The sequence below is a fragment of the Tachypleus tridentatus genome, unplaced genomic scaffold (genome assembly GCF_004210375.1).
Source record: "Tachypleus tridentatus isolate NWPU-2018 unplaced genomic scaffold, ASM421037v1 Hic_cluster_2, whole genome shotgun sequence".
Taxonomy (NCBI): domain Eukaryota; kingdom Metazoa; phylum Arthropoda; class Merostomata; order Xiphosura; family Limulidae; genus Tachypleus; species Tachypleus tridentatus.
The window spans coordinates 46437403-46451847 of record NW_027467782.1 but is presented as its reverse complement, the minus strand read 5'-3'; the positions used below and the strand labels follow the sequence as shown (position 1 = coordinate 46451847).

The 14445-nt window shown below is 33.5% G+C and overlaps 1 pseudogene across 1 annotated transcript; it reads right to left on the bottom strand.

Moving 5' to 3' along the window:
- Positions 1-3662: 3662 nt before the first annotated feature.
- Positions 3663-12117, bottom strand: LOC143242199 (peptidoglycan-recognition protein SC2-like; annotated as a pseudogene). The gene is made up of 5 exons (XR_013022562.1): positions 11952-12117; positions 7608-7778; positions 5023-5208; positions 4031-4235; positions 3663-3918 (listed from the first exon to the last, which is right to left on the bottom strand). The product of XR_013022562.1 is annotated as a peptidoglycan-recognition protein SC2-like (transcript).
- Positions 12118-14445: the final 2328 nt, after the last annotated feature.

Sequence of the window (14445 nt, the reverse complement as noted above, 5' to 3'; positions counted from 1 at the left end):
GTACTATAATATCATTGTCACAAGATTATTGTTGTACTATAATATCATTGTCACAAGTTTATTGTTGTACTATAATATCATTGTCACAAGATTATTATTGTAGTATAATATCATTGTTACAAGATAAGATTATTGTTGTAGTATAATATCATTGTTACAGGATAAGATTATTGTTGTAGTATAATCGCATTGTCACAATATTATTGTTGTACTATAATATCATTCTCACAAGATTATTGTTGTACTATAATATCATTGTCACAAGTTTATTGTTGTACTATAATATCATTGTTACAAGATAAGATTATTGTTGTAGTATAATAGCATTGTCACAATATTATTGTTATACTATAATATCATTGTCACAAGATTATTGTTGTACTATAATATCATTGTCACAAGTTTATTGTTGTACTATAATATCATTGTCACAAGATTATTATTGTAGTATAATATCATTGTTACAAGATAAGATTATTGTTGTAGTATAATATCATTGTTACAAGATAAGATTATTATTGTAGTATAATATCATTGTCACAAGATTATTGTTGTAATATAATATCATTGTTACAAGATTATTTTTGTAGTATAATATCATTGTTACAAGATAAGATTATTATTGTAGTATAATATCATTGTCACAAGATTATTGTTGTAATATAATATCATTGTTACAAGATTATTGTTGTAGTATAATATCATTGTTACAAGATAAGATTATTATTGTAGTATAATATCATTGTCACAAGATTATTGTTGTAATATAATATCATTGTTACAAGATTATTGTTGTAGTATAATATCATTGTTACAAGATAAGATTATTATTGTAGTATAATATCATTGTTACAAGATTATTGTTGTAATATAATATCATTGTTACAAGATTATTGTTGTAGTATAATATCATTGTTACAAGATAAGATTATTGTTGTAGTAAAATCGCATTGTCACAAGATAAGATTATTGTTGTACTATAATATCATTGTTACAAGATTATTGTTGTAGTATAATAGCATTGTCACAAGATAAGATTATTGTTGTACTATAATATCATTGTTACAAGATTATTGTTGTAATATAATATCATTGTCACAAGATTATTGTTGTAATATAATATCATTGTCACAAGATTATTGTTGTACTATAATATCATTGTTACAAGATTATTGTTGTACTAAAATATCATTGTTACAAGATTATTGTTGTACTATAATATCATTGTTACGAAATAAGATTGTTGATTAAACTAATATTGTAACCACATTGTCTTAATGGATGTCATGAGAAACAGGAACAAAGATGTCGCTTTAATTAAAACCCTTTGTATAAAAGTATTTGTTTTTTAGTTTCATCCGTGGTATCATAGAGTCCCCTAGTGGCACAGTGGTATATCTGCAAACTTACGATAGCAGAAACCGGTTTTCGATACCCGTGGTGAGTAGAACCAGCTTCTTCTTTAGGTAGAATTTTGTTTAGCTATTAACAAACAAATCATATTATCCAAGTTTCGTAACCGACTGTTCTTCGAAGCAGTGTTAAGGTCGGTTTTAGTCGAACATAGGTTCACGTAAACACGTACAACACTATTATTTTAGTTTGTCTTTAGATTGTATCTTAAAGTTCCTTCTCAGCAGAAGATATTAAGACAGGGAATTTCGAGAAAGTAATAGAAAAAAATCACTTGATTTTCATTAGATAATAGAAACAAAATGTCCAATATTTACTATTATTATTTTTATATTATATATTTTTTGTTACCTTCCTGAAAATTTTACTTAGGATCGGTAATAAAAATTACGACGACGCCCCATAATCGAACCACTGAATATATGGTGCCCCAAGCAACCTTTCAGGTGTTCATCCTTAACGTTGGTTCTTTTCTGTTTTGTTTTATCACTTTTTATATAAGTTACGTTTATACATATACATATTTATAGTTTATGAACAGTAAAACTACATACAAGTGGTTTATTTCGTGTTGTTTTTATTCCCTCGCTTCTACAGACAAAGATTAAGTGGTGTCCAGTTGGTAATGGTAAGAGTTTGTTTCAAATCTGGCCGCTAGGAGGTTTTTGTGAAAACATGATATTTATAAACAGTAAACTTTCTGTTGCTGCTGTCGTTTCTTTGTTATACAATGATTTATTTTTGTTGTGTTAACCATAAGTATCGAAACTCAATCTTTAGGTTCGTAAGCTTTCAGTTTCACAGGTGGAGCCACAGCAGAAGAACGGCTTTTAATGTGTAGCGTATTAATTTAGGCAAATTACATAAATACACAGCGATAATCGTCTGTGTTAAAGAATGCTTATAAAGCAATAGTGTCCATGTGTCACATTCTATGTAACAAGAAACGTAGAATAGACAGGAAGAATATTATTATAGACCAATGTGTGTCTTGGTCCAGAATATCATGTCGGGAGATTTTTCGTTTTTGTCAGAAAAAAACAAACAAACTGATTCTAAAATTCTCCCAGCTGGGAGAACTGGGCGTGTGATGGATGAAGTTTCCTGCTTCGGATTGCATTAATTACTTCAGCCGCCAGAGGGCAGTTATAGTGGAATGTCTCTCAGCATGTCCTTTAATAGAAAGTAAGCAAGGCAGGGAGTTCTTTTAAGTGATGAATCGAAAGAAGAAATAAGAAGGAAAGTTTCCAGTGGAAGGAAAAAGGAAAACGTTCCTTGTTTGGAACACCGATTCTACGTAATCTCTTCATCGGAAACTTCTGAACAACATTTATCCATCTGTTTGGATTCTAAGGACACTTTGTAGAACACTTATCTCCACAAAAAGAGTTCATATTCAATCCAAATGGTAGTTTCCTGTTGGATTCCCGACATCCAGAACGTTGAATCCCTCTTTTGATGTGTGACTTTGATATTAAATGTTTGATGTTTCTTCTGAGCCTTCTTGTACTTCTACGTATAAGGAATTTTTCTACTCAGTGTTAGATCCATTGATTTTCCTTACATTCTCTCTACCGATAATAAGTCGATCGACTTTCTGACGTATAGTAGTATCTCTGTAGATGGCGCTTCTGTTGTACTGAACCATCTTTGTTGGACTGATACATCATTGGGCAATAGTTTTGTAATGTCGTCCACTCGAATGGCTTTTGTACTAGAACTTTATGACTGGTTATAGTCTCTTTAGTCGGACCCTCTGGATGACTCCCTCAATATGTACAACTTCCTTTATAACAGTGGTTACCAACGTTTTCTGAACTTCGCACACCCTATGGAAGACCTTGCACCCTCCTTACAGAGTGTGCATCAGATAATTCTTCTTCACGACAACTGAGAGAAAACAGACCTCGTACAGGCCTCTTCCACCCACCTCCTGGACCCTCATTTCGCACACCCAGGAGGGTGCCAACACCCCTCGTTGGAAACCCCTGCTTTAGAGAGAGGCTTCAATTATTTCCCAGTCTGTAATCTACAAGGTTTATTTGAGCTACAAAAGGAAAACATCTCCGCCATACGAAACGACAACCCATCAGAATCTAGGGCAAGATGCATTGGAGGACTCGTTTCAAAAGAAACGTTATTAGTACTCACTTTTACGACTCCTTACCCGAAACGACATTATTTCGTTCTGTCCACTGTCACTTTCTGTAAGCCCAACTTTTTCCGAGTAACAAGTACACAATGTCTAGTTGTGACGAAAACAAGTTTATTTATTTTAAAAACCACAACCAAGAAAACACAGAAACTTAATAAACGTTTATTCTATTTTAACTCCTAAAAACTGAGATTCTCATAGGTCGAGTTTCGACTTCAACAAACGTAACCAGGCAACTTTCCTCCGTAACTACTCCAACGTTTTATAATAGCATACAACTTGTCTCCAGGACAGGCTGTACACTTAGCATCTCGATGACCATGTACCGTGTGACTGGAAGCGATGTAGCCCTGAAAAGATGACGTATACACACCACGTGATATGACAGTAAAGAAGGAAAGGACATGTGACTTACAATAGATATATGATATTCGTTCGAAACATTGTAATGAACGTACTTACCTTAGACACGCCACACTTAATCAATGTCTTGGCAGCTTCTAACATTCTGCTACTTGGTGACACTTTCTGGAAGTTTCCCATGAAAGAGATGCCAAGAGACTTACTGTTGTGACCAGGTGAATGAGCTCCTCGTGTTTTCCAGCCACGACCTTCGTAAACTTTCCGTCTCCACCAATCAGGAAATTGTAGCCGATATCTGACCATTCTGAGGTCAAATTTAATATTTGATTAGTAATTTCATGCATAGTGTAACTCCGGAACACAAGGTTTATGACATGCGTGCCCTATTGGCGTGTTAATAAACAAAGAAACATATATAATCTGAGTGAAAGTTTTGGACTTCATTGAAAATACAACCCTGATCTCAAAAAGACAAAACAAAATAACAAAGCAAGAAACAGTTATGATAAGATAAAAACAAATTAATTCGTGTAATTACTAAAACAAAATAACAAAGCAAACGACAGTTATGTTAAGATAAAAACAGATTAATTCGTGTAATTACTAAAACAAACAGGGACTCCATCATATAACAAAAGGCTCGAAGGTAGCTTTGCTTACCAGAAGGTAAGATTATGTCAGAAATGAAGAATGGATGAAGATGATGTTCAGTAGCTTTCATAAACATGCTAGAAGATATGGTTCCATTTAATTCAGTCAAACAGAGAAGCCATTGGCGGGAAAACTTATGGGGAGGTCGAATTATCAAGGTGTACTGAGACGAGTGTTTATAACTAGTTATTAGTAAATCTAGCTTATGGAAAACGTATCTAAACTGTGCGTAAATAAGGATTTCCATAGTGGTGTCTCAATCAATCCTACCAAGATTAACGTCAGTATCTTGTAATGTCGTCACTCTAGTATCTAGCCAATAAAACTTGGAAATGTGTATGCTATTGGTTAATACTCTCCAACCAGAAACAAATTTCTCCCGAAGTGTTCTCTCATGGGTCTACTATCCTAGTAAGTACTAAAAAAAATAGAAAACTTACTTTTTGTTTCCATATGGTACTTCTGGATGTTGCGCACTACACTGGAGCAAGACGACTGGCTGCTGCATGTGGTTCCTGCAGTATGGTGAATCAAAATTTTACCAACAGGTGTCCGTAAGCTGGACCGACTCTTCGGTCTTCGAGCTCTCCATTGGGAACGTGTTACAATAGTTACGTCATTACAGTCTTCAAAACACGTGGCAGGATAAACGAAATAGAGTGTACTTTATATATACATAATTTCAATAGGAGTATAATACGATACTGTTCAAACATTTAAAACAGTTTCATTTTGTGATTCTTAAAGGTTAAATACTGTTTTAAAAATAAAAGCTTTTAAATGTATGGTCTCTCAAAAGTACATAACATTAACTCAGAGATTCAACTCTCAGAGATAAACTGATAAAGATATTTCATCTTTAAGACTATGAAAAGGAGGTACAAGGGTATTCGCACATCCTGCGCCATATTGCACCAGTCCCGTACTTAACACACAATTTTGTACTCTGTTATATTTATTCGTATAGACATTGCGAACCGTGGTGTCTGTACGAGTGTTCGCCTGTCTCTCGTTTACGGCGGCCGCTTCCCGCGCTGGGAAAACTCAACATCCACTGTTGAAATGACAGGAGAACAGACATGAATTACATTTCTCAGTCAGGATATTCTACACTAAATTATTAGGAATTAATCCCGCTGTTACTCACAAGATATGAAGTAAATTAAAAAATAGAAATATACATTTAACATATCTTACCACGTCTTAGCACGACTGAAATGCAGTAGGCATTATAAGTAGTTCAGCTTTGGTTCTGAGTGAAACCAAGAGTGCAACAGCTAACCTGTTTAAAGTCCATGAAATGATTTAAGTCAACAGATTAACATAAACCTTTCCATCACTGGGGACGGATAGTTCTATCATTATTTTATAAATATCATTCGTTATATCTTTGGTGTTATATAGTTTATTTTGTGGTATTTATTATATCCTTGATCTGTGACTTGTATGTTTTGTGACATTCTTAATGCCATGTGAGGGATTCTATAACCCAAGTTATAGCAACATAGACAAACCTTTAAAAGTGCCTAACAAAACTACCCATCACCATGATTACATTACAGGCAGCACCTTATTTTGTGTATATACATACATAATCTACCTGAGGTACTGATTAAAGACAGTATTTCATGAGTATCCTGTCAGTTTACCATTTAATAATTTTACAAGATAAGCGATACATTTAGTTATCTCCCCACATGTTACAAGCTAAATGATTTTTTTTGTTATCTCCATAATGTTACAAGCTAAATGATTTTTTTTTGTTATCTCCATAATGTTACAAGCTAAGTGATATATTTAGTTATCTCCATAATGTTACAAGCTAAGCGATATATTTAGTTATCTCCATAATGTTACAAGATAAGTGATATATTTAGTTATCTCCATAATGTTACAAGCTAAGCGATATATTTAGTTATCTCCATAATGTTACAAGATAAGTATATTTAGTTATCTCCCATGTTACAAGATAAGTGATCTCCTCCACATGTTACAAGATAAGTGATATATTTAGTTATCTCCTTACATGTTATCAGCTGATTATTATTTTACCCCTATTTTTACCCTATTTCAATAAAGAAAAGTATGTACTAAAATACCAAGGGTCACTCACTGGTCAGACTGATACAGTTAGGACAAAGCATTTGGTCCGGGAATGTGACACAAGGTGGCACCTCTATATGTGTCACGTTAGTCTGTTGGACACAACTGTATCGGCCCGGCATGGCCAGGTGGGTTAAGGCACTCGACTCATAATCTGAGGATCACGGGTTCGAATCTCCGTTACACCAAATATGCTCGCCCTTTAGCCGTGGGGCGTCATAATGTGACGATTAATCCCACTATTCGTTGTTAAAAGAGTAGCCCAAGAGTTCGCGGTGGGTGGTGATGACTAGCTGCCTTCCCTCTGGTCTTACGCTACTAAATTAGGGATGGCTAGCGCAGATGGTCCTCGTGTAGCTTTGCACGAAATCCGAAGCAAACAAACACAAGTGTGGTTTCGTGCATGTTCGTTTTGTTGAGCCCCCGCTAGTACAGTGGTATGTCTCCGGATTTACAACGCTAAAATGAGGGGTTCGATTCCCTCGGTGGGCTGAGCAGATAGCCCGATGTGGCTTTGCTATAAGAAAAACACACACACACACACTCGTTTTGTTGAATTTTGCTCAAAGCTACACGATGGCTATCTGCGCTAGCCATCCCTAATTTAGAAGTGATATACCAGAAAGAATCTAGGCGCGAACTCTTGGGTTTTCCTAACTGAATAGTATATTGGTCATCCTAGGTCATCATCAGATTAAGATGACCTAGGAAGGTCGAAACCTCCTTTTCCCCTTATCAACAAAAGTGGTAAAACCCATACGAACCGTTCTGAGGTACATACAGTGTTCGTAATAATATACTGAGAAACAAAATTATTGTGGTCAGTTAGTGACATCTTTATGTAAAATTATATAAAACATTCGTCTAATGTCGCAAGTACTTTTATTTTTATTAGTGGAATCAGCTATAAATCACACCATACCTTTCTGGTTACTTGAAGAGCACGTGTTTCTACCGAAACAACATTTGATGTTGTTTGGCTGTGTTGGACAGAGTCCACTAACATAGTTCCCCCTGTCACAACAAACGGTTTTCATACAAACACCAGCTCGACCATTCCTGACTTTGTCCTTACACGGGGATTCATTATAGGCTATGACATACAAAATGAATCAATATTACTTCATTACCACGGATATCTCGTTTCCCTGGGTAATGAACGGAATTAGTTACTAGTTTACTTATAACTTTTTGTGTTAAACATAACAACTTCTTATGTTCTTTTTTTTTGCATTGTTAAGTTCAGTTTATGAGTTCTACATTTCTCGTATGAGAGACTTAACTCCAGAAGAATAACTTGATTCATCACAGACTGAGAGTTTAGACCTTTTATATTTTAATATTTTTACACTGATATCGTCTGAGTGATATCAGATTGTGTTCATTATAACTGAAAGGAAGTACACTAAAGGAGGGCGGAACGACTATAAATACCGTGGATAAAACATTGTATATCTTCTGTATAAACAAGAAGCTCGTGAAAGTTCACGAGTTTTCTGCATCCGGTTTACAAATAATTATGACACAATTACATGCTGGTAAAACAGAAGTTTTGGGGGGAAACACCTGAAAATATATCAATGATATATTGATATATATAGATATATATACCGTATTTTACGCCTTGTAAGACCCACTGTCTTCTTTAAAAAAAACAAATCGAAAATTCCCACGCGTCTTCCAAGACAAAATGATGGTTTAAGGCAAGAGGTCAGCTAAGGGTCTACTTGAAACGGCCTCTCATACAGATCGTAATTTCATTACTTACCAATTACAAGTATTTCAAATAGCATAAAACATCCAATTTAACGAATATTGTCGATATACAGTGAAGAATATAATATATTTGACTATATTTACTCACTAGGGTGAATAAATGTCAAGGTTACATCAAGGTGGTGGTTACTGAGTCAAAATATTTGTTTTTAGGACTGTCTTTCTAAAATTAGGGTGCGTTTTATAAGGTGTAAAATACGGTATTCTATACTACTTATGAAAGTATAAACACAATGACAAAATACGGTATTCTATACTACTTATGAAAGTATAAACACAATGACAAAATACGGTATTCTATACTACTTATGAAAGTATAAAAGACAATGACAAAATACGGTATTCTACTACTTATGAAAGTATAAACACAATGACAAAATACGGTATTCTACACTACTTATGAAAGTATAAACACAATGACAAAATACGGTATTCTATACTACTTATGAAAGTATAAACACAATGACAAAATACGGTATTCTATACTACTTATGAAAGTATAAAGACAATGACAAAATACGGTATTCTATACTACTTATGAAAGTATAAACACAATGACAAAATACGGTATTCTATACTACTTATGAAAATATAAACACAATGACAAAATACGGTATTCTATACTACTTATGAAAGTATAAACACAATGACAAAATACGGTATTCTATACTACTTATGAAATTATAAACACAATGACAAAATACGGTATTCTATACTACTTATGAAAGTATAAACACAATGACAAAATACGGTATTCTATACTACTTATGAAATTATAAACACAATGACAAAATACGGTATTCTATACTACTTATGAAAGTATAAACACAATGACAAAATACGGTATTCTATACTACTTATGAAAGTATAAACACAATGACAAAATACGGTATTCTATACTACTTATGAAAGTATAAACACAATGACAAAATACGGTATTCTATACTACTTATGAAAGTATAAACACAATGACAAAATACGGTATTCTATACTACTTATGAAAGTATAAACACAATGACAAAATACGGTATTCTATACTACTTATGAAAGTATAAACACAATGACAAAATACGGTATTCTATACTACTTATGAAAGTATAAACACAATGACAAAATACGGTATTCTATACTACTTATGAAAGTATAAACACAATGACAAAATACGGTATTCTATACTACTTATGAAAGTATAAACACAATGACAAAATACGGTATTCTATACTACTTATGAAAGTATAAACACAATGACAAAATACGGTTCTATACTACTATACTCACACAATGACAAATTATATTCTATATTACTTATGAGTATAAACACAATGACAAAATACGGTATTCTATACTACTTATGAAAGTATAAACACAATGACAAAATACGGTATTCTATACTACTTATGAAAGTATAAACACAATGACAAAATACGGTATTCTATACTACTTATGAAAGTATAAACACAATGACAAAATACGGTATTCTATACACTACTTATGAAAGTATAAACACAATGACAAAATACGGTATTCTATACTACTTATGAAAGTATAAACACAATGACAAAATACGGTATTCTATACTACTTATGAAAGTATAAACACAATGACAAAATACGGTATTCTATACTACTTATGAAAGTATAAACACAATGACAAAATACGGTATTCTATACTACTTATGAAAGTATAAACACAATGACAAAATACGGTATTCTATACTACTTATGAAATTATAAACACAATGACAAAATACGGTATTCTATACTACTTATGAAAGTATAAACACAATGACAAAATACGGTATTCTTATACTACTTATGAAAGTATAAACACAATGACAAAATACGGTATTCTATACTACTTATGAAAGTATAAACACAATGACAAAATACGGTATTCTATACTACTTATGAAAGTATAAACACAATGACAAAATACGGTATTCTATACTACTTATGAAAGTATAAACACAATGACAAAATACGGTATTCTATACTACTTATGAAAGTATAAACACAATGACAAAATACGGTATTCTATACTACTTATGAAAGTATAAACACAATGACAAAATACGGTATTCTATACTACTTATGAAAGTATAAACACAATGACAAAATACGGTATTCTATACTACTTATGAAAGTATAAACACAATGACAAAATACGGTATTCTATACTACTTATGAAAGTATAAACACAATGACAAAATACGGTATTCTATACTACTTATGAAAGTATAAACACAATGACAAAATACGGTATTCTATACTACTTATGAAAGTATAAACACAATGACAAAATACGGTATTCTATACTACTTATGAAAGTATAAACACAATGACAAAATACGGTATTCTATACTACTTATGAAAGTATAAACACAATGACAAAATACGGTATTCTATACTACTTATGAAAGTATAAACACAATGACAAAATACGGTATTCTATACTACTTATGAAAGTATAAACACAATGACAAAATACGGTATTCTATACTACTTATGAAAGTATAAACACAATGACAAAATACGGTATTCTATACTACTTATGAAAGTATAAACACAATGACAAAATACGGTATTCTATACTACTTATGAAAGTATATTCTAACACAATGACAAAATACGGTATTCTATACTACTTATGAAAGTATAAACATGTGAGTGACAAATTACGGTATTCTATACTACTTATGAAAGTATAAACACAGTGACAAAATACGGTATTCTATACTACTTATGAAAGTATAAACACAATGACAAATTACGGTATTCTATACTACTTATGAAAGTATAAACACAATGACAAAATACGGTGAAAGTATAAACACAATGACAAAATACGGTATTCTATACTACTTATGAAAGTATAAACACAATGACAATGAAAATACGGTATTCTATACTACTTATGAAAGTATAAACACAGTGACAAAATACGGTATTCTATACTACTTATGAAAGTATAAACACAATGACAAAATACGGTATTCTATACTACTTATGAAAGTATAAACACAATGACAAAATACGGTATTCTATACTACTTATGAAAGTATAAACACAATGACAAATTACGGTATTCTATACTACTTATGAAAGTATAAACACAATGACAAAATACGGTATTCTATACTACTTATGAAAGTATAAACACAATGACAAAATACGGTTACATTCTATACTACTTATGAAAGTATAAACACAACGTCAAATTACGGTATTCTATACTACTTATGAAAGTATAAACACAATGACAAAATACGGTATTCTATACTACTTATGAAAGTATAAACACAATGATAAAATACGGTATTCTGTACTACTTATGAAAGTAGATGATGAATGACACGTGAGAGAAACGTTTATTTAGAGATAGATCTATAGATCTATAACATAAAAACAGGACAAACTAATTAATTTTCTGTGACAATAATATTCAGTTAAAACGATTAGATTAACAAATAATTAACAGTTTTTACACTTACCAGCAAAAATGCCCACAACATGGAAAAAAATAACCAAAAGTACGTAAGTCATTTTACTGTTATTCTGTAGGCCTTCATCACGAACATACTTTTATAACTGTCTGAGGAATCCGGAAGTACGACATCAATCCGGATGTTGCATCTTGTTTAGAAGAGCTTCTAAGCCTAACATCCTGTGAAACTCTGCGAGTTACGCAATTTTGCGCAGTCGGCAAAAATATCCCGGAAAACGGATGTGACATTTGTATGGGAAGTCCTCTGTCGACAATTATAAACATCTATTTTATTTTTATTTTTAAATAGAATAATTAATTCAGTAAAACGCAAGTCGCAAGTAAACTTCTGTTTTGTCTTAAAAGTCACTGAAAATGTCAACACGTTGGTTGGAGTATTTTCAAGAATTATGGAACAAATAGAATTAATAACGAGATATCTGTTTCTCATCGTCAGCTAACAAATAATGTTTTTAAGTTTCGCCAATTTATCAATAATAGTCTGCCAGTAGGAACAACTAGAACAAACAGCTTTGTGTAGCTTTGTGTAACTCCTCTCCCAAAATTAGAACAGAAAAGTACCAGAAATTTGTATATAGTGAAATATGAAACAGTATTGTGTCTTTATTGGGTGCATTTTAATAAAATTTTAGGCCTTATTGCTCAATAAACTCAAGACATTTATGTTATTATGAAATGAGTCTTGCGTTTCGGTGGCCTGGCATGGCCAGGTGGGTTAAGGTGTTCGATTCGTAATCTGACGGTCGCGAGTTCGAATCTCGTCACACCAAATATGCTCGCCCTTTCAGCCGTCGGGATGTTATAATGTGAGGTCAATCCCACTATTTGTTGGTAAAGAGCAGCCCAAGAGTTGGCGGTGGGTGGTGATGACTAGCTGCCTTCCCTATAGTCTTACACTGCTAAAATAGGGATGGCTAGCACAGATAGCCCTCGTGTAGCTTTGTGCAAAATTTAAAACAAACAAACCTACGTTTTGTTGGTTGTTTTTTAATTTTACAAGGACGGTTTCTTAGAAATGAAGTAATAATGTTTACGCACGAGCTGTTCTGGAAAAATACGTGTTCATCTATGATACAAAAGAAAGCAACAGTTGGTTATGCTGAGAAAAAAAAATTCATTATTCAATGTCGCGCAAAGTTACTCGAAATCTATCTGCGTTACCTGTACCTACGTTTGAATTGTGTGTTTGTTTGTTTCTTGAAACATACACTGTTGGCCAAAATCTTAAGCTCAATGAATATGAAGAAAAAATATACATTTTGCGTTGATCGACTCAACCACTTATTTGAGTAGAGCTTCGAAAGATGAAAATAAGAAAAGGGAAAATAAAAAAAACAAAACGTTTTAAGCATTTAACAGGAAAATGAGAACACTATGAAATTAGCCTAAATACTAGCTGGTCAAAGTTTAAGACCATACCAAAAGAGAAGTCCTAAACAGGGTAGGAAATGCTCAACAAGAGGTCTCAGTAGTGAGTTGTACGGCCGTTATTGTGAATAACTTCAAACATTCGCTTTAGAATGGTCGATATAAGCGTTTACAGAAGGCTGGCTGGAATATTGTCCCAAGTGGTGAAGATGGCTTAACGAAGATCATGTATTGTTTGGAATTGACGTCCATTTCTATATACTTCCCTTGCCATCCACCCCAAACATTTTCAATGGGGTTCAGTTCGCTGGATGGTCCAAAAGAATCACCTTATTTGCCGTGAAAAAGTCCTTTGTCCTGTGGGTATTGTGGATTGCAGCATTGTCCTGCTGAAAGATCCAATCATTTCCACTCAAGCGAGGGCCTTCAGTCAATAAGGATGCTCTCTCCAACATGCCAATGTAGCCAGCTGCTGTTTGACGCCCCTGTATAGCCTGAAGCTCCATTTTCCCATGGAAGGAGAAAGCACAAGATCATGATGGAACCTCATCCACTGTGTCGTGTAGAAAATGTCTCCGGTGGGATATCCTTATCGTGCCAGTAACGTTGGAAGCCATCTGGACCATCCAGGTTAAATTTTTTTTCTCATCAGTGAACAAAACCGTTGTCCACATTTCTACGTCCCATGTTTGGTGCTTCTCAGCAAAGTTAAAAAGAGCTGTTTTGTGGTGTGGAAGGAGGCGTGGCCTTTGAAGACGTTTACAGTTTATAAAGCCTTTCTCTCGTAGATGCCGTCTTATTGTTCTTGAGCTGCATTCTGCGTCCGTAAGGGTCTTAATCTGGTTCGACGATCGGCTGGTGTCTTGTCGGACAACACGTCGAATCCTCCTCTCAACGCCGGCGAAATTTTCTTGGCCGACCACTTGAAACTGTCGTTCCCTGTTCCTCAGGGTCTTTTAATAAATTTCCAACAACAGTTTTACTACACCCAATCTCACCAGTGATGACACGTTGAGAGAGACCTTGCTTTACAGCTCAACAATTCTGCCACGTTCAAACTCTGTCAACTTTTTAACCTTTGTCATGTTTTTACCCAATGTAACACAGTAGAT